Raw genomic sequence first — 21,942 nt, 5'->3', positions numbered from 1 at the left:
ATATAACTACTATAATACTGCCCTCTATGTACAAGAATATAACTACTATAATACTGCTCCTATGTACAAGAATATAACTACTATAATACTGCCCCTATGTACAAGAATATAACTACTATAATACTGCCCCTATTTACAAGAATATAACTACTATAATACTACCCTCTATGTACAAGAATATAACTACTATAATACTGCCCCCTATGTACAAGAATATAACTCCTATAATACTGCCCTATATACAAGAATATAACTACTATAATACTGCTCACTATATACAAGAATATAACTACTATAATACTGCTCCTATATACAAGAATATAACTACTATAATACTGCCCCTATGTACAAGAATATAACTACTATAATACTGCCCTCTATGTACAAGAATATAACTACTATAATACTGCTCCTATGTACAAGAATATAACTACTATAATACTGCTCCTATGTACAAGAATATAACTACTATAATACTGCTCCTATGTACAAGAATATAACTACTATAATACTGCTCCTATGTACAAGAATATAACTACTATAATACTGCTCCTATGTACAAGAATATAACTACTATAATACTGCTCCTATGTACAAGAATATAACTACTATAATACTGCTCCTATGTACAAGAATATAACTACTATAATACTGCTCCTATGTACAGGAATATAACTACTATAATACTGCACCCTATGTCCAAGAATATAACTAATATAATACTGCCCCTATTATTATTTATTGTTATAGCGCCATTTATTCCATGGCGCTTTACATGTGAGGAGGGGTATACATAATAAAAACAAGTACAATAATCTTGAACAATACAAGTCATAACTGGTACAGTAGGAGAGAGGACCCTGCCCGCGAGGGCTCACAATCTACAAGGGATGGGTGAGGATACAGTAGGTGAGGGTAGAGTTGGTCATGCAGCGGTTTGGTCGATCGGTGGTTACTGCAGGCTGTAGGCTTGTCTGAAGAGGTGGGTCTTCAGGTTCTTTTTGAAGGTTTTGATGGTAGGTGAGAGTCTGATATGTTGTGGTAGACGGTTCCAGAGTAGGGGTGATACGCGAGAGAAATCTTGTATACGATTGTGGGAAGAGGAGATAAGAGGGGAGTAGAGAAGGAGATCTTGTGAGGATCGGAGGTTGCGTGTAGGTAAGTACCGGGAGACGAGGTCACAGATGTATGGAGGAGACAGGTTGTGGATGGCTTTGTATGTCATGGTTAGGGTTTTGTACTGGAGTCTCTGGGCAATGGGGAGCCAGTGAAGGGATTGACAGAGGGGAGAGGCCGGGGAATAGCGGGGGGACAGGTGGATTAGTCGGGCAGCAGAGTTTAGAATAGATTGGAGGGGTGCTAGAGTGTTAGAGGGGAGGCCACAGAGCAGGAGGTTGCAGTAGTCAAGGCGAGAGATGATGAGGGCATGGACTAGGATTTTTGCAGATTCTTGGTTGAGGAATGAACGGATTTGTGAAATATTTTTGAGTTGAAGTCGGCAGGAAGTGGAAAGGGCTTGGATATGTGGTTTGAAGGAGAGATCAATGTCAAGGATTACCCCGAGGCAGCGAGCTTGTGGGACTGGGGAGAGAGGGCAGCCATTTACTGTAATGGATAGGTTCGTTGGGGGGGGGGAGGGGGTCGCGTGAGATGGGGGAAAGATGATGAATTCTGTTTTGTCCATGTTAAGTTTCAGAAATCTAGCGGAGAAGAAGGATGAAATAGTGGCCCCTATGTACAGGAATATAACTGCTATAATACTGCCGCTATGTACAGGAATGTAACTACTATAATACTGCCGCTATATACAGGAATATAACTGCTATAATACTGCTTCTTATGTACACGTATAGGGATCTGAGAAGGTTGCAGGTAGTTTCTTCTGTTCTCTCTTGGACTCGCTGACTGTAGAATACATTGCAGAGCAGATTAGGGCAGATAGAATTTCCTGCCAAATATTCTTAATCCCTCCTAACTCCTGTGAGCTCCTCGGTCCGATCCTTGCGCTATGTGCTGCTACCCTGCGTTTTATGATTGGTATATTATGTTTTCCTTCACCCTGACATCCGCGGAGATAACAGGATCGTTCTATAATTGCACTTGCGTCACAAGACAACATATTTCTGCCACTAAATAAACGGAGCGCATTCCTCGGGTTTATCTCTGCACATACATGAAAGCAGCAAACTCTCAATAGACGTTTGTACAGAAATCCTTTTTCATCGGACTCCTCATGTTGTAGCTAAAGTTCTTTAAAGGGGTTTTCCCACGAGCAAAAGTTCTTTTTGATCAATAGATCTTGGAATAATAATAATTTCCACAATTGGATGTGTTTTTAATAAAATGTTCCTGTGCTGAGATAATCTTATAAATGTGTCCCTGCTTTGTACTGTGTAATGGTCGTATGCGACCGTACAGAAACATGGTCTGATCATTCCACAGCTCCTGGGCAGGGGAGGAAGCAAAAGACTATACAGACATTACAGCACAGGATCACAGGTGATTCTATTTGAGAGAGAAAACATTTTGCTGCCTTTATTTAATCTCTCAAATAGTCACCTGTGATCCTCCCCTGCCCAGGAGCTGTGGAATGATCAGACCATGTTTCTATATGGTCGCATACAACCATTACACAGTACAAAGCAGGGACACATTTATAAGATTATCTCGGCACAGGAACATTTTATTAAAACACATCCAATTGTAGAACTTAATCTTATTCCAAGATCTATTGATTAAAATGAACTTTTGTTATAGAAATAAATCATTTAAAAACTCAACTTAAAGGTTTTTTTTTTCACATAAGAGTCCCATTGTAGGGAAGGACTTTCCAACCATAGAGGCTTTTGTTCCTTGATGAATACTTATGACGACTCCACATTGTTCTTGTGACTAGTGATACATTTGAGCAGCTTCACATCAAAAGATTTTGAAAACTGGAAACTCAATAGGGAGGACGGCTATAAATTAAAGGGGTTGTCTCGTGACTTATGTTTTGACTACCTTTTTTTAGAATAGGTTATTAGTAAAGGATCACTTGGGGGTGTCTTGTGTCAGACCCCCACCGATCTCATATTGATGACCAATCATACAAATAGGTCCTCAATATGAAAGTTCTGGATAACCCCTTTAAGTGTTTATTACGGAAATGTTCTGATGCCCCTGAGAAACCTGCACATAATTTCCAATTTATTACATGGAGCGCTCCAAGTCCACTGCATAGACACTTAAAGGGTTACTCTCCATTCTTCAAGAAAAAAGGTATAATCAGACAGTACTTGTAAATACAAACAATTCTGTAACTCGCTGCTTATTAATAATTTCATCCGTTTTTGAGATATTAGCACTTTTATTTACGCCTCGTTGCCTTGGAGACCAGCCACCTCTGTTAGGCTGCAGTACACTCTCAGTGTTACCAAGCTCTTTTCTATTGAGCCTGTAACCACTTTTCCGAAGATGCTTGGATGGCTGGACCTCATAATCTCAGACAACTGCCGCACAGTGCTTACAAACTAGACACCAGCAGTGGTCGGTCTCCTAGGCAACGAGTTGCAAAACAAAAGAAAAATGTTAATGTCTCAAGAATGGATGCAAGTTTTAATAAACAGTAAAATGCAAAAGTGTTTGTCATTGCAAGCTCTGTCTGGTAATATCCATTTATGAAGATGGGAATAACCCCTTTTAATTATAGAATTCTAGTTGCCTGTAGCCACCACTAGGGGGAGCTGATGCATACAGATTTCTAATTAAGTTCCATGTATAGCCAACATTCCGTAAGGCTGTAGAGACATGCTGGGAGTTGTAGTTATACAACGGCTGTAGATTACTGATCATAAGTCATTGCACATGCCAGCACTGGTTCTTTATCAGACCACCCAGCAGTTGCCCTCTGATTTTCCTTGCTCAGGCATCACATCACCATTTATGACAGTGACCGGTCTCTCCATCAGACGGTGTCTCCGGGTGCCCGCCTTGGTCATTACTTGCGCTTGCATCATAAATTTCTCTACATTCCGTCACTTTGCAGTGTGAGAGTATTACTCCCGATTACTTCATCCACATTCTTGCTCTTCTTCCTCATGGCCGGGTGATTACACCTGAACCCCTCCCTGGAGCTATTTCAGCAGACATCTATAGATTTGCATCATGCACCAAAGTCCGAGACGCCTTCTTATAATATAGTGATCTGCTTTAAAAAAAAAAACTACAACTCCCAGCATGCCAATACCAGCGGGAGAGCCCTGGGTTGGAATAAATAATATAACATCTTCATGTTGTACATTGTAGAGGTTTTCCGTTTTGGCCTTCTCTTTGCATGAAAAATACTAACTAAAGTGTAGTCACCCTCCCCAGGTCCAGCGCTGATTCTACACCAATCAGTGAGCTAAGTGGCTCGCCGATGACATGATGTCACTATTGCAGCCATACCAAAGAGACTGAAAAAGCAGCAAAGAGGTGGTGCTGGATGAGGGCGAGTACCCTGACAGCTTTTGGAGTCCATTTTATTGAAAGTGGAAAATCCCTTTAAACCATGAATTGAATCTGGGATTTATATATGATCCCATGGAGTGTGGTGCTCTGGTTGGCCATGGCTCTGCATAGGCAGTTTCAGCTAATAAAAGGGGAATGAACCCAAGGTCCAGCAGCTTTGTAGCAACTCTGCATACGCAGCCACATTTCCACTGTAATCAATTAAGCTGACACCTGTCATTCTTCTTTTTTTTTTTTTTTTGTAAATTCACCATACAGTTCCAAAAAATATTAGTTTTTTTTAATTTGATGCTATTTTTTTCATGGTTTTTATAAGGGGGTGTGGCTTGAGGATCCTCTGGGGCGTGTCTTACCTTGTGAGCCACTCCCTTATGTAAAGCCCATCAAAATTACCACTAAATAAACAGGTAGATTTACAAAATAATTGAATAGTCACCTTGACAGAGGGAGAAAAATTTTTTAAAAAATGCCCTCTTTTTATCTGATGACAGGTCCCCTTTAAAGGAGTTCCCACCCTAGAGAAATAATAACAGTGTGCAATATACTTGCAGTTAGGATTCGCCTCTGCTGGCCAGTTTGAGCAGTCACTTGCCGACTAGCCTCTTGCTGTATTCCGCCAGCTCCACTGCTTGGAGAAAGTCTACCCCGGAGTGAGAAACCCCTTTAAGGGGACCCTCCATCCTGGCAGTGAAAAAAAAATCAGCGGATGAAAAACAGAGGCCATAATGACACTATTCAGTGGCAGGGTGGAAGTTGTTTTCTGGAAACCTACCAGTGTTATTACTAATGGATTTCCTTAAAGGGGTTTTCCATTTTATAGAAAGTGATCCTCAACATTCTATGATTCCTTAAATAACTAACAGAGCAGGTACTTGTCCTCACCGAGTCCGGCGCCGGCTCCCTGCGGTTGCTTGGGTCTCAGTGATTTGGCTGCACATGTGACATGGTTCCCACAGTGTCTATCACCGCTGCAGCCAATCACTGAGCTCAGCGGTTGTGCTTTCTATATAGAGAGCTGATCAGTATCGGGGGAGCTGGAGCTGGATCCAGGGAGGATGAGTAACTGCTCTGTTTGTTATTTTAGGTATATTGGTGCATATGGGCGCCAGTTTTCTTAAAGGAAAAACCCTTTTAATAATTTAGACCTTTGCAATCAATGTGCTCATTTCTCCAATGCAGGTAAAATAAAAAATAATAAAGTAACTTTGGTAATGATGTTGATTAAAAAATCTTGCACGGTGTCTCCAGGCTGACAGACTGCGTCATATGTCCCCTGTGAGAACCCACTAAAGACATTGGATGGATAAGTCACGTCAGGATCCTCCCTGTCCATACGCCGTATTTCACCCTAAAACCTTTCTGTTCAGATTTCTTTTTTTTTTATAGTTTTTTTAATCTTTCTGTTTCTTGTTTTACAATGTACAGAGTTAGGTACAAACTGCCATGTAGTTGGTCTTCTTCTTCTTTGAGAGAGAAGTGAAAGTTCCATCATCATCATACCATACATTCTACCGTCAGCTGAGACTTTCCCCTCGTGAACATTCCACGCCGGCAGGAAGCGATCGCATCACCTGCTGCCCGCACCTTAACCACATCACCCCTCCATTCCTCATCCTGCCGCATGGATCTCATCAATCAATAAAACAATACAGACATTTCTTAAGAAACTCATCTATTGTGTTCTCACAATTACAGGTTATTAATCAGCCTCCAGTATGTACGCAACATGGTGAATCATGAGGAATATGGGTAAGTGATCAAAAGCAAGGTTAATGGTTAATATTACATACAATAGTATTATAGTTCTTATATTACCGTACATACAGGCAGTATTATAGTAGTTATATTCTTGTACATAGGAGCAGTATTATAGTAGTTATATTCTTGTACATAGAGGCAGTATTATAGTAGTTATATTCTTGTACATAGGGGGCAATATTATAGTAGTTATATTCTTGTACAGAAGGGCAGTATTATAGTAGTTATATTCTTGTACATAGAGGCAGTATTATAGTAGTTATATTCTTGTACATAGGAGCAGTATTATAGTAGTTATATTCTTGTACATAGGGAGCAGTATTATAGTAGTTATATTCTTGTACATAGGGGCGGTATTATAGTAGTTATATTCTTGTACATAGGAGCGGTATTATAGTAGTTATATTCTTGTACATAGGGAGCAGTATTATAGTAGTTATATTCTTGTACATAGGGAGCAGTATTATAGTAGTTATATTCTTGTACATAGGGGCAGTATTATAGTAGTTATATTCTTGTACATAGGGAGCAGTATTATAGTAGTTATATTCTTGTACATAGAGGCAGTATTATAGTAGTTATATTCTTGTACATAGGGAGCAGTATTATAGTAGTTATATTCTTGTACATAGGGGCGGTATTATAGTAGTTATATTCTTGTACATAGGGGCAGTATAATAGTAGTTATATTCTTGTACATAGGGGCAGTATTATAGTAGTTATATTCTTGTACATAGGGGCAGTGTTATAGCAGTTATATTCTTGTACATAGGGGGCAGTGTTATAGCAGTTATATTCTTGTACATAGGGGGCAGTATTATAGTAGTAATATTCTTGTACATAGTGGCAGTATTATAGTAGTTATATTCTTGTACATAGGGGCAGTATTATAGTAGTTATATTCTTGTACATAGGAGCAGTATTATAGTAGTTATGTTCTTGTACATAGGAGCAGTATTATAGTAGTTATATTCTTGTATATAGAGGCAGTATTATACCAGTTATATTCTTTCACATAGTAGCAGTATTATAAGATTATTACTGTATTATTTATTACACTGACATTAGTACACCACATAGTCTGGGGTTTGTGGTAGACTTTAATTGCCCCATGTTGAAGTATCATTTGTAGTTTCTTTCTCTTTATTCTGGTTACAGTGTTTTTTATTGGAAGTAAATTGTCAAAAATATGTTAAAAAAATGTCACTTTTTTATGCCGGAAATTATTTTTTTACTTCCATCTTTCACTGAATAATCCAGTAATCGCAGCATGAGACCTGTATATAGTTGCGCATATAACGTTCGCCGTTTAGCGTAAACACAGGTAAACATCCGCTCAGACTGTTTGTATCAACACGACGTCACGAGTGATTCAGTCCTTAGGAACAGATTTTATGTAGACCTCATTCCTTGCAATTCCGGCGCACTTATAACAAACAGTGGAGGGTCCTGTGTCCGGCTAATAAAGTTTTGTTTGTTAGAATTGAGTCATTTCCTGAAAATTGATGAAATCTCTTCAAAGTGACACAATGAAGACATTTTATTATGAGAATGTGTCATACGATTCATTGGTCTTAACAAATTGATGTTTTTGACCAGGGTGTATATACAAGAGAAGGAATGTGGCAACCATGGGGTCATCTTTTTCCCAAAAATGCCAGGATTATAAATTTAAGTGAACACAAAGCAAGAAAAAAAAGTTAGACCCGATTTCATTATTGTTTTTGTTCTTTCTTTTTGTCTCGTTTTTGGTGTTTTTTGCTATTTTTTTTTGTAATTTGGAACTTATTCTTCTTCTGATTTGCTTCTTTTTAACGTCTATTTGATGTGGTCTTTTTTTTATGTTTGTCACTGTAGGCGGTGTTTGGGGTTTACAGATGATTTCGTCCGATTCATCAATTACAACTTTTTAAAAAGACGTAAAATTTTTGAAAAATTTGGAGCAAAAAGCATCAACATAAACCACAAGACAAAAATGAAAAGTGACTTAAAAAAAAGGTATGAGAGATCACCAAAAAAAGAATCTCTAGGCTGGATACATTGTAGCCAACCATCAGCTGCAAGAAATATTAACCCTGCTGTTGTCTTCGGTCAAAAACGACCGACCTTGAACTTCAATATTCTTTAAAATATTCAAGATGCGGCTCTGAAACCCGTGGCCGACCGACCCATCCTCATTTAAGTCAATCAACCACAAGTTTCAGAACCGCATCTTTAACACCCCCAAAAATACCAAAGTTCAAAATAGGAGAAGACAACAGCAGGGTTAAGTTAGTAGATATTTTCAGCTTCAAGATGTAAAACAAAAATGTTCATATTCACTGAGAAGAAGCAGAAGTCTTGTACATTGTGAAAAATGAAAGCACAAAGTTTGACAAAATAGTTAAGCTTTTCTTTGTATGAATCATCTTTATTTTTTTTTTTTGTTCTGGAAAGTCCCTTTAAATAAAATTGCCACCTACAAGAAAAGTTCCTGAAAGTTTCTTAACCCCTTAAGGATTGGGTCTTATTTTTGTTTTTGCTCTCTCATTTTTCCTTCCCCTACTTCCAAGACCGTTGACTTTTTTTGTTAATATCACAATAGAGGTACAAGGGCTTGTTTTTTGCAAGAAAAGTTGTACTTAAAAAAATAAATAAAACAAAATTAAAAAAATACGCAGTGTTGTGATATGGTGAAAGACACAATTCCAACATTCTCTTTTGTGTCTGCGATACCAAAACTTGTATAGATTTTTTTATTCATATTTTAGGGGCTAAACGTACGGGGTTAAACAATTTTATATTTTTATAGATTTGACTTTTATGGCCAGAATTTTTACATTTCTTTATTTTTTAATAGGTGTTTAGAATTGTAATATTATTAAATATTTATTAACGATGAAACTTAATTTTTTTTATAATTATTTTAGTAGTTGAAAAAAACAAAACTTCAGAACGTTTGTAAAAAAACAAAGAAAAAAAATTGCTTGCTGTCACCATTTTCTCAGACGCATAATCTATTTTTTTTTCGCCATCAACGAAGATGTGCAAGAGGTTTTTTGTTTGATTTTTTTTTTACTAGGAAAACTATATGTTTTCATTGAATACATTTTGAGGTACATATTGTTTTTATAGCTTTTCATTACATTTTTTTCTGGCGGGTGGGCGGGGAATTTTCCACATGCAAAAAAAAACAGCAATTCTGGTGTTCCCATCTTTATTTTGTTTTTCGGCACTTTATATGTAGGTTAAAAAGCTTGTCCACTACTTTAACAGTAGGATAAGTCATCGATTTCTGTTAATCAAGAAAAGAGGAATCTAAATTAAATCAATATTTGGTGTGATCGTCATTTGTATTCATCAGTTCTTCTCTGCACAGTTTTTTGAAAGATGTCAGCAGAGAGGTTGTTCCAAACATCTTGGAGACCTGACCCCTGATCCTGTGTACATGACTCTTGCACAAATCGTTCTGTCTCTTCCTGTGATCCCAGACAGACTGGATGACGTGAGATCAGGGCTCTGCAGGGGCCGGATCATCACTTCCAGGACTCATCGTTCTTTGTCCTAAAGATAGTTCTTCTTGACATTGGCTGGACGGTTGAGGTCCATCATATAACACTATCAAGGGAGGTGTCTGATTGGCTCCAAACATATTTTGCAACAGGTCAATGACTCCCAATATCCAGCCAATGTCATTAAGAACGATATTCACTGTAAAGAAGAACGAGGAGTCCTGGAAGTGATGATCCGGCCCCCCGCAGAGCCACGATCTCACATCATCCCGTCTGTCTGGGATCACAGGAAGAGACAGAAGGATCCGCACATTCCTCATACACAGAAGATCTGGGGTTAGGTCTCCAAGATGTTTGGAATAAGCTCCCAGTGGAGTTTCTCTCAAAACCATGTAATGATGAACTGATGATGGCAATTGGATCAGTGTGGGGACCATCAGCGATTACCAAGTCCTCACCTATCCTGTGGATGGGAGATAATTACCAACATTGAACTAACCCTTTATATGTCAGTCTTCACTGCAAATCTGGCATTCTATTCACAGATCTGTAAATTCAGAATTTGTCTCCTTCATCTAAATCTTGTGGGAAGATGATATTTCTGCTGTACCTCCTGGGCCACATGGATCTTTAATACCACCACAAGTCCTCTGTATATGCCCTTACCTCCCTTTGGAACAATGGTTTAGATTGATGTTGTAATCAGTTTTGCTGCATGGATACAATGTATCATGACGTAACACTGACAAAGTGTCAGAGGAATGTAACTTTGATAGCTGAAGCGTAACAATTCAGTGATTAATGGACATTATTGGCAGGAATTGTTGAGAGAGGGTTTGATCGTTGCAGGCTGGATATTTCATTATAAAGCGTGAGATTCTGTGATCTTCTCTGTCTTTCCTTTTCCAAATTTCAACCTCTTAAATACATTTATTGGCTGACAGCAAATGTGAATATTTTATTATTTTATTGCTCAGATGGCTGATTGACACAATAAATAAAGGGGTAATTTGCCATCTATGGCTTTTTTTTTATGACAAACTAAATCTGGGATCTCAGATTTTCTGAAAAGGGACAACTTTGGCGTTGAATAATCTTTGCAGAGGTCAGAGCTCAATTTTTCTGATATAAAAATATTATATTTTGTCTACCTCCACCCTCCACTAGAGGGAGCTTAGGAGCTTAAGGCATACTTTATGATTGAATCAATGGTGTGAGCAGTGAGCTCCCCCTAGTGGTGACTGATGCAAGCGGTTAATATTAACATTTAATTACTGTGATTAAAAAATAAAAAAAAAGTTTCGTTCTTCACTTAGGAGCCACTTTTTCTCCTCTCCCTGCATCCTGAATTCGTTATTCCCTATAAGAAACTGCTAAAGTTAGTCTTGATTAAGACAAGATGGACTGCAGGTTTATGGAGAAATCATATTACAGCTGCCTATTGAAGTTTATGGAAACGGGAGGGAGGAACAGAGTGAGAATCAGAGAGACATAGAGACCTGTGCTGCTAGTTTCTAGTAAGGGTTTTATCTCACCTTAGCACTGGATTCACTACACTAGTCAGTACTGCTGTATGATGTCCTCCAGATAGAGATAGGAAAGCAGGAGTCCCTCATGTCTGTGTGTGATGGGTATGGGAGACATCATAGCAGATAGTCACTACCCACTCGCTGAGAGACAACTGTTTATATTTTAATAGAAAAAAAGACAACTTTAAAGGGGGCTTTCTCTTTAAGATGAGTGGCCCCCAAATAATTTTTTTGCTTTGTGTGTCTGAGTCTCCACTCAATGATTTCACGGATATTGCGCCTGTTGTACGGAGCCTCAGTCCACGAGCTACACAGAGCGGATCAGTGCAGAGAGGGAACAACAGCGAGGTGATAGTTTTTTTGTAATTATTGTCAGTACTTCTGGGGGCTTCACATTGTGTGTGAGAGCAGTGGATTCTAAGATACTCTGTGTGGGGGCTTAAGGGGCCATGATACTTTGTGTGGGGATGTCATACTATTAGGGGTGCTGTGAATGTTAAGATACTGTATATAGGGGGCCATCAAACTGTGTGAGTGGGGGAACTGTAGAGTCATCATATTATATGAGGGGCGTCATGGTGTGTGGGGCAACGGTATAGGCATTATATTATATGAGGGGCTTCATGGTGTGTGTAGGAACTATGTTGACATCATACTGTGTTGGGGACACTGTAGAGTCATCATGCTTTGTTAGGGGCACTGTAGGGTCATCATACTGTGTTGGGGGCCCTGTAGGGTCATCATACTGTGTTGGGGGCACTGTAGGGTCACCATACTGTGGTGGGGGCACTGTTGGATCATCATAGTGCGTTGGGGGCACTGTAGGGTCATCATAGTGCGTTGGGGGCACTGTAGGGTCATACTGTGTTGGGGGCACTGTAGGATCATCATACTGTGTTGGGGGTAGTGTAGGGTCATACTGTGTTGGGGCACTGTAGGATTATCATACTGTGTTGGGGGCACTGTAGGATCATCATACTGTGTTGGGGGCACTGTAGGATCATCATACTGTGTTGGGGGCACTGTAGGATCATCATACTGTTTTGGGGTAGTGTAGGATCATCATACTGTGTTGGGGTAGTGTAGGATCATCATACTGTATTATGGATAGTGTAGGGTCATCATACTGTGTTGGGGACATTGTAGGACCATCATACTGTGTTGGGCGCCCTGTAGGGTCATCATACTGTGTTGGGGGCACTGTAGGGGAGCACTGTAGGGTCATCATACTGTGTTGGGGGCACTGTAGGATCATCATACTGCGTTGGGGGCACTGTAGGATCATCATACTGTGTTGGGGGCACTGTAGGATCATCATACTGTGTTGGGGTAGTGTAGGATGATCATACTGTGTTGGGGTAGTGTAGGATCATCATACTGTGTTGGGGATAGTGTAGGGTCATCATACTGTGTTGGGGACATTGTAGGATCATCATACTGTGTTGGGGGCCCTGTAGGGTCATCATACTGTGTTGGGGGCCCTGTAGGGTCATCATACTGTGTTGGGGGCCCTGTAGGGTCATCATACTGTGTTGGGGCACTGTAGGATCATCATACTGTGTTGGGGTAGTGTAGGATCATCATACTGCGTTGGGGGCACTGTAGGATCATCATACTGTGTTGGGGGCACTGTAGGATCATCATACTGTGTTGGGGTAGTGTAGGATCATCATACTGTGTTGGGGATAGTGTAGGGTCATCATACTGTATTGGGGGCACTGTAGGATCATCATACTGTGTTGGGGGCCCTGTAGGGTCATCATACTGTGTTGGGGCACTGTAGGATCGTCATACTGTGTTGGGGGTAGTGTAGGGTCATCATACTGCATTGGGGGCACTGTAGGGGAGCACTGTAGGATCATCATACTGTGTTGGGGGTACTGTAGGATCATACTGCGTTGGGGACACTGTAGGATCATCATACTGTGTTGGGGGCACTGTAGGATCATCATACTGTGTTGGGGGCCCTGTAGGGTCATCATACTGTGTTGGGGCACTGTAGGATCATCATACTGTGTTGGGGTAGTGTAGGGTCATCATACTGTGTTGGGGGCACTGTAGGATCATCATACTGTGTTGGGGCACTGTAGTATCATACTGTGTTGGGGGCACTGTAGGATCATCATACTGTGTTGGGGCACTGTAGTATCATACTGTGTTGGGGGCACTGTAGGATCATCATACTGTGTTAGGGGCACGGTAGGGTCATCATACTGTGTTGGGGGTAGTGTAGGGTCATCATACTGTGTTGGGGGCACTGTAGGGTCCCCATACTGTGTTGGGGCACTGTAGGATCATCATACTGTTTTGGGGGTAGTGTAGGGTCATCATACTGTGTTGGGGGCACTGTAGGATCATCATACTGTGTTGGGGGCACTGTAGGATCATCATACTGTGTTGGGGGCACTGTAGGGTCATCATACTGTGTTGGGGGCACTGTAGGATCATCATACTGTATTGGGGGCACTGTAGGATCATCATACTGAGTTGGGGGCACTGTAGGATCATCATACTGTGTTGGGGGCACTGTAGGATCATCATACTGTGTTGGGGGCACTGTAGGGTCATCATACTGTATTGGGGGCACTGTAGGGTCATCATACTGTATTGGGGTAGTGTAGGGTCATCATACTGTGTTGGGGGCACTGTAGGATCATCATACTGTGTTGGGGGCACTGTAGGATCATCATACTGTGTTGGGGGTACTGTAGGATCATCATACTGTGTTGGGGTAGTGTAGGGTCATCATACTGTGTTGGGGGCACTGTAGGATCATCATACTGTGTTGGGGCACTGTAGTATCATACTGTGTTGGGGGCACTGTAGGATCATCATACTGTGTTAGGGGCACGGTAGGGTCATCATACTGTGTTGGGGGTAGTGTAGGGTCATCATACTGTGTTGGGGGCACTGTAGGATCATCATACTGTTTTGGGGGTAGTGTAGGGTCATCATACTGTGTTGGGGGCACTGTAGGGTCATCATACTGTGTTGGGGGCAGTGTAGGGTCATCATACTGTGTTGGGGGCACTGTAGGATCATCATACTGTGTTGGGGGCAGTGTAGGGTCATCATACTGTGTTGGGGGCACTGTAGGATCATCATACTGTGTTGGGGGCACTATAGGATCATCATACTGTGTTGGGGGCACTGTAGGGTCATCATACTGTGTTGGGGGCACTGTAGGATCATCATACTGTATTGGGGGCACTGTAGGATCATCATACTGAGTTGGGGGCACTGTAGGATCATCATACTGTGTTGGGGGCACTGTAGGATCATCATACTGTGTTGGGGGCACTGTAGGGTCATCATACTGTATTGGGGGCACTGTAGGGTCATCATACTGTATTGGGGTAGTGTAGGGTCATCATACTGTGTTGGGGGCACTGTAGGATCATCATACTGTGTTGGGGGTAGTGTAGGGTCATCATACTGTGTTTGGGGTAGTGTAGGATCATCATACTGTTTTGGGGGTAGTGTAGGGTCATCATACTGTGTTTGTGGGGATACTGTTGAGGCAAATTGATTGGGTAAATGTACTTTGGGGGTATCCTGCTGTGAGTAGGGGGCATTTTGGGGGTCATGGATATATAAAACCGGTAAAAAAGCAAAAGTTGAGAGCTGGCACAGAGCGAGTACCTGCTCTGTTGGTTATTTAACAGGCATAACGATGTTTGGGGACCACTTTTCCTACTAACCTCCTATAAATATCTCAGGTGGCCTATGACGGATGCACTGCAGATACTAATCCCACAGGCTTGTAGGCTGAAATGATGACCGGAAAACAAAGGCTGCAGTGTTGGACGAAGATTTTTCCCCATTTATTGGCTGTGGAGTAACTTTAAACTTCTGGGGTGCAATGGAAAATCCTAAGCCTGATGTCCATTTGTTGTTTATGGTGTGATATTGGGGCCATTGGGCCCCGTCAGGCTCCGAGCACAGAAGTTACTCATATGACTCAGTGCGGCTTTTTTCCCCCCGTTCCTGCCCCGAGGACGTATTGGTTTAGTTTCCCCTCCGACAGATAGGGACAGATCCTAAGTTTCTGTTGAAATCGATTCCATAGAAACCAGTCTTTTATTTGACATGTTCCCTATGGCCATATATTCGCGGTGAATTGTTTGGAGAAGTGATTCAGCCGCGTCTCCATGACTGAGGATATATTTTCCAGTGTTAGAGGGCGATGACTCACCCTACAGGCAGCCGATGTCCGCCCCGGATAATTATTCTCTGCAGAATCAAAGGAGTCACTGTACACACAGGCTGCGAGAAGTCTGCCAAGGAAGCCGATGGCTAATTAACTAGGAAATCTAGGTCTGAAGTCCATCAAATCCCCGATAAATGTAAAAGCCCCTTATGTCAACTTATTATCAATATATTCTACGCTTCCATTGGGGGATAGTACGTCCTCCATCATAGACCCCCATCAGCTTCCCTAAACGCCTCATCAGAAAAGCTATGGGGTGATGACACTCGTTTATTGCCCATCAGGATGCTAAGAAATCTATGCCGCGACCATAAAAAGCCTGGCAATAGGTTGTCACCAGGATAGGAACGTTTTCATACCCTCGAAAAATGGTGAAGCTGTAGGCAAATCTCTTGTGCACCCCATATATTTGGCTCTCCCTATTTAAAGGTGTGTAGGTGACATTCAGTGCAGGAATGGTGCCCGAATGTGGACACCAAGCAATGGGCAGCTATATAAGCGTAATGTCCAGTGTGAACATGCTCCTAAATACTGCATGTATATCAACTTATACTCCAGTTCATTTTTTTTGGGGGGGGGTTAAATTTAGGTTTTTGCACTCAGTTCACACAAGGGTGCGGCCATCCCTTTCTTTGAGCTGGACATTGCATTTACATAGCATGGCTGGGTGTCCATAGTTGGGTCCCGCTCCTGCTCGGCCATTATTCACATTGAGGTCAATTTTTTACACATGGTAAGGTTTTAATACTAGAGGATAGGACATCCAGACTGGGTATACCATGGCGCTGTTGGGATGGCTTTTACACTTTATTTGGTCTAAAACATTGTACTACATACCCTATCTTATTTATATGCTCTATTGCATGGGTATATGTTCATTTTTTTCCTACGTTAGGCATTCTCTGTTTTATGGCCACAGTGTGAACAAGCTCCTACAAATTGCATGTATACCAACTCATACGCCAGTTAATCTTTTTGGCTTTTCCAATGGACTATAGTCTATAATTACCGTATTTTTTGGACCATAAGACGCACTTTTTTCCCAAACATTTTTTGGGGAAAATGAAGGGGCGCCTTATGGTCGGGATGCACTTACCAGGATGTGCGGCAGTTCGGCAGATGATCGGTGGTGCGGGGGTTCCGCCGGCTTCTTGTGAAAGGCCGGAGCCCCCGCACTTCCATTCCGGTAAGAAGTTGATCATCATGAAAATGGACGCTGGAGCTCCCGAGATCTTATTCTGCACATGCGCCACTCCGGCGGCCATTTTCATGAAGATCAACTCATCATTACAGCAATGGAAGTGCAGGTGCTCCGGCCTTTTACAAAACACCGACGGAGCCCCCGCACCACTGATCATCTGTAAAAGTGCCGCGCATCAGCATGGGATGGATGTGTGGGGGCTTTCACGAAATGGCGGAGCCCTCGCACCACCAAGCCTGCTGCACCAGCCTAGGATGAGCCAGACCACCGGACACAATCTAAGACCTTGCTCCACTAGCGCTCCCTATCACACCCTACCCCTCAGGTAAGCTGAATAATTCGGACTGTAAGACGGACCCTCATTTGACGCATTCATTTTTTTCCCTATTTTTCTTTTGAAAATTTGGGATGTGTCTTATGGTCCGTAGCGTCTTATAGTTCGAACACTGCGGTATTTTAGGAAGGTCTGTTTACACATTGCTTAGGGAAAAATGGGATGAAACTTTAAAACTGTTGCAGCAAACCACTCGCTGATGTGCATTAATCAATGCAAATTGTAAATGGGTCGCATTATTCTCCTGAGAGGTGCTGTCCCTTTAAGGAAGCGATCAGCATCAGTTCCAGGGGTTAGGCTTCCATCATTGCTATGCATTTTAAGCCCCTAGATAACCTCTGCAATTAAATTGATGATGCATCCTCAGCACCACCAAGGATCAGCCATTACCAGCTCCGGCAGGAGGTGTTAAAATAATCACATTATCTGCAGAGGTGGTGAAACGCGCGTCGAGGTGCTGTCATAGACCACATTTCCTACACAACATGGCCTCAGGCAATTCACTGTTCATCTTCGTATCATACTTTGTGTGTGTTAGTTTAATATGATTATTTTATCACCAGTATTCAAGATACCTGTACACATGCAGTGTTTACCGTGAGCCTATCTACCTCTCTATGAACACCTATATCAGCCCTTATATTTGCTATTTACTGCTCTACATTTACATGCTGTTTATAGGGATTCATATTACCATATAAGTATTTATTCAATCAGGATATGTAGGTCCGATGCTCTTTTGCTCCAGCCCAACATGTAGTGGCCGCTGCCAAATACTGCAGATTAGATCCTGGAATCCTAAGAATAGGTCATCAATATTGTCATAATGGAAAAACCCTTTAAGCCCATTTCATTGCACTATGAAATGTCCCTAAAACTGCCAGGGCACAGGCCTATTTATACACATTTTAAAAAAAACTGCTCCCTTTTGTTTCCCTGTTTCCTTTTCATGCAAAAATCAAATTGTTAGCAAGTGTGTAGCAGGAATTCAGTTTTGCTTTGTATGGTTTAGGTTTAGGATGCCAGATGGGGAGGCCGTGCTGGAGCTACTAAAGGGGCTGTCCAGGCTTCTGATACAGATGACCCATCCTTAGGATTAGTCATCAATAACAGATCGATGGGGGTCCGACACCTGCCCGCCGATCAACTGTTTTTAGTTCCAATGTCAGCTGGATGTACAAGTTTCTATGTTCTGCAATTTTCTTCATGCTTCTCTGTGACCCTCACTAACATTGAGTACTACTCACCCCCACTTGCTATCTAGCTATAAGGCAGGTGTTTCTGTGATCTGCTCAGCGTCTCCTCCTCTGCCTCTCTGTACCATCTGTGTGTGTCTGACCTCTCCTGTAAGGAACCTCCTGCCTTTTGTGCTCTCAGGATGTTAATTTTTCCCGGTGAACCAACCATGCCACCAAAAACTCAGTGCGCATTAACATTAAGGACATAGTGCGAAATCCTCTCTTCTATTACTAGTGCTACTTCAGACATTTTCTATTAGACATTTCTTGGGCATGTCTCCCATGTAATCAGCAGTGAGATGTTATCTCTCACTCTCATTACTTATATGACACATCACGTGTAATCAAAGCTGCAGTTAGCAAATTTCACTGTCGTATCTATCCTAGGAGCAGGCGGAACAAAGCACAATGCAACATAAAATAAAAGCACATGCAAAATAATAGCAAATGCATAGCAAAAAGTAAAATTTTTGGAACTGCATGGTATATCCACCGCAACAGGGTCAATGCTGACCCAGAATAACACAATAACTAAGCGGCATATCCGTTCATGAACATCACTGTCATGATCCAGTCCGGGGTTTGTTTTTGATTATTCTCTCCCTGGGATGGTCAAGTGGGGGTTAATCTTCCTTGCCTCATTTTGGAATCTCTCTGGCTATTTCAGTCCGCTGTTACCTGCAAGCTGTGTCAGTTATAGTTCCTGTCTCTGATTTGAGCAGCTAACCCGTTATACCCTGATTTGTCTTCTACCCTTTTACCTAGGTCCCGTTCCTGTGTTCCCCTGTGACTTCGCTCGTTGTAGTACTTGCTCTCCGTGTTGTGACCCCTTGGTATTTGACTTGGCTTTGTCCTCTGACCTGTTTGACTGTCTTGTCTCTGGATTTCCTGCTCCCTATCGGCTCTGACTTCTTTGGCTTGTTTCTGACCACTTGTATTGCTGTGACCTCTGGTACTTCGTTCCCTCTCTGTTGCTGACCCGGCTTTTTCTGACTACTCTTTCGCCACCTAGTGGCTTCTGCCTGCTGCTCTCTGATTTCACTGTGAGTGTATCTGTTTTCCTTCACCTGCTCCACCTGGTGGAGGTTGTGTACTACTGCGCTGCAGCAGCCATAATCACAGTGACAGTTAAGTGCATAACAGAAGCAAAATGAGGTGTCTCTCCTTATTTTTGTAGGAGGGTGCAGGGTTCATTTTTCAACCCTCAGTGTTTCATAATAAATGTTGCATTGGGTCCCAAGTGCTTTAGTTGCTCCCTTAAATTTGAAGAATCACAAAAATGGAAGCTCCCTTTAATTTTACCCAAAAATGTAAAGTTTATGTACTGCAGGCTCAGGGCGTGGGTCGTGTGTTCCCGCATACTTGCAGTCTTAGCCGTCCCAACTATTTGTGTGCAGAACAGATAAATGGAAGGGAAACTATTTTCTGTGGCCACAAGTATGCCACTTGTGGTTTGTACATGATGTGACAGTGAGCGGTGAGCCTGACGGACAAATCCTATATTGTGCTGTCACCGCGACTTCACCGGCTAAAGTGAACAATCGCTGTGCTCCAGGAAGAGGACAATCCCACATCCTGGATAAACATTTGTCAGCATTTGTCTCTACACCTACAGAAAACAATTAAAAGCTCAGTTTTCATCACAATGTAATGCTGAGATGGATGCGAGGCTGAAGGATGAATTATCCAGCACGACGGGGGTCCACCACTGAGACGTGACCACATTCCTTCAAATCACAAGAATCTCCAAAGCACGGCTATATTAATGCGGTCAACCTCAAAAGACAAAGGTGGAGGGGGTATAAAACCAATGATTAGATGAATAATATGGTGAGACAGAGGATCCTTGAACTATCAAATGTTATAAAAGTTAGAAATGCTGTGGTCTGACAGCTGAGACTCCCACTGGTCTGATGAACAAGTGCTGCCCAGTCCTAACAAAGACCCTAAATGTTTGGCCACCTCTGCACTGAAAATTGTAGCTGAATTTAGTGGGCCTACTTCTACTATAATAATCCCTCTATCTACAAAAATAATGCTGCAATAACACTGCCTCTATGTACAAGAATATAACTACTATAATACTGCCCATATGTACAAGAATATAACTACTATAATACTGCCTCCTACAGAAGCATAAAATAAAGGAGGCCCAGGAAGCCTTCAGAATTAAACTTGAAAAGAAACTGTCCCACAATAATACCAGAGAAGTTTGGTCAGGAATGAAATTACTGACTGGGCTTAAGCTGAGGCCTGAAAATGATCGAGGAACAATGGACAAGGCTAATGAGATGAATCAGTATTTCAACAGATTTAGCAGTACATGTGTAATACAAACTGATAGTGGATGGGAACTGGGTGCAAATTCTGCAACATCGATATTGGAGGATGAGCAGACTAATTTTAGAGTATCCGAAAATGATGTGAGGAGGCAGTTTAAGTCACTTAACATTGGTAAAGCTGCAGGACCTGATGGACTCCGCTCACGTGTCCTTAAAGTTTGTGCAGACCAGCTGTGTACTGTCTTTAAGCGCCTATTTAATGGAAGTCTACAAACACAGAGGGTACCAGTGTTATGGAAAACTTCCTGTCTGGTGCCGGTACCCAAGACGACTTCTCCTGCAACCCTAAATGACTATCGTCCTGTAGCCTTAACATCTCACGCTATGAAGGCCTTGGAAAGATTAGTGCTTGCTCACTTAAGACCGAGGGTTAACGCTTTTATCGATCCCCTTCAGTTTGCTTACCGACATAGATTGGGGGTGGATGATGCTATCCTTTCTCTGTTACATAGGGTACATTCATTTCTGGAGATTGACGGAACCAGGGTGCGAGCGATGTTCTTCGATTTCTCGAGTGCATTTAACTCCCTGCAGCCACTTTTACTACACAAAAAGATGACTGATATGAAGGTTGAGGAGGGGATGAGAAATTGGATAACTGACTACCTATCAGATCGGCCACAGTTTGTACAGATGGGAGCAGTGGTGTCAAGCAGATTATTGAGCAGTGTAGGTGCCCCCCAGGGAACGGTGCTTGCGCCCTTTCTATTCACACTGTATACTTCAGACTTTCAGTATAAATCTGAACTTTGCCACCTTCAAAAATTTTCGGATGACTCTGTGGTTGTGGGATGCATTAGGGGAGATCAGGGGGATGAGGAATATAGAAGGGTGGTGTCGAATTTCGTGGATTGGTGCAATGGTAACTATCTACAACTAAATGTTAAGAAAACCAAGGAGTTGGTGGCCAACTATAGCAGGATAAAGATGGAATGCTTACCGATCACTATTGCTGGTCAGGAGGTAGAGCAGGTGGAGAGTTACAAATATTTGGGGGTCCATTTGGATAGCAAACTGGACTGGAGATGCCACTCAGAGTTTGTCTACAAGAAGGGGATGCGCAGATTGTATTTCCTAAGGAAACTGAGGTCTTTTAATGTGTGCAGCAAAATGTTAGAAATGTTCTACCAATCTGTGGTGGCAAGTGCCATCTTTTTTGCAATCATATGCTGGGGTAATAGTGTGCGGGCCTCTGATGCTAATAAGCTGAATAAGATTATTAAGAAGGCAAGTTCTGCTGTCGGCTGTAATCTGGACTCTTTTGTGGAGGTAGTGGAGAAAAGAACTCTGAAAAAGTGTAGGGCAATTATGAACAATAATGCACATCCATTATATGAGCTATTCATGA

At 41.9% G+C, this 21,942-nt stretch overlaps 1 long non-coding RNA gene across 1 annotated transcript in view; it reads left to right on the top strand.

The window, feature by feature from the left end:
• The first annotated feature begins 6,020 nt into the window (after positions 1-6,020).
• The window catches only part of LOC138648728 (uncharacterized), a 38,174-nt gene continuing 22,252 nt past the window's right edge, over positions 6,021-21,942 (top strand). Inside the window, exon 1 of the long non-coding RNA XR_011315180.1 lies at positions 6,021-6,240. This is a non-coding gene — a long non-coding RNA (uncharacterized lncRNA). The remainder of the gene's footprint in view (positions 6,241-21,942) is intronic.

Source organism: Ranitomeya imitator, chromosome 9 (assembly GCF_032444005.1).
Source record: "Ranitomeya imitator isolate aRanImi1 chromosome 9, aRanImi1.pri, whole genome shotgun sequence".
NCBI lineage: Eukaryota > Metazoa > Chordata > Amphibia > Anura > Dendrobatidae > Ranitomeya > Ranitomeya imitator.
The sequence above is the reverse complement of the archived record's forward strand: the minus strand, read 5'-3'. Positions and strand labels throughout refer to the sequence as shown.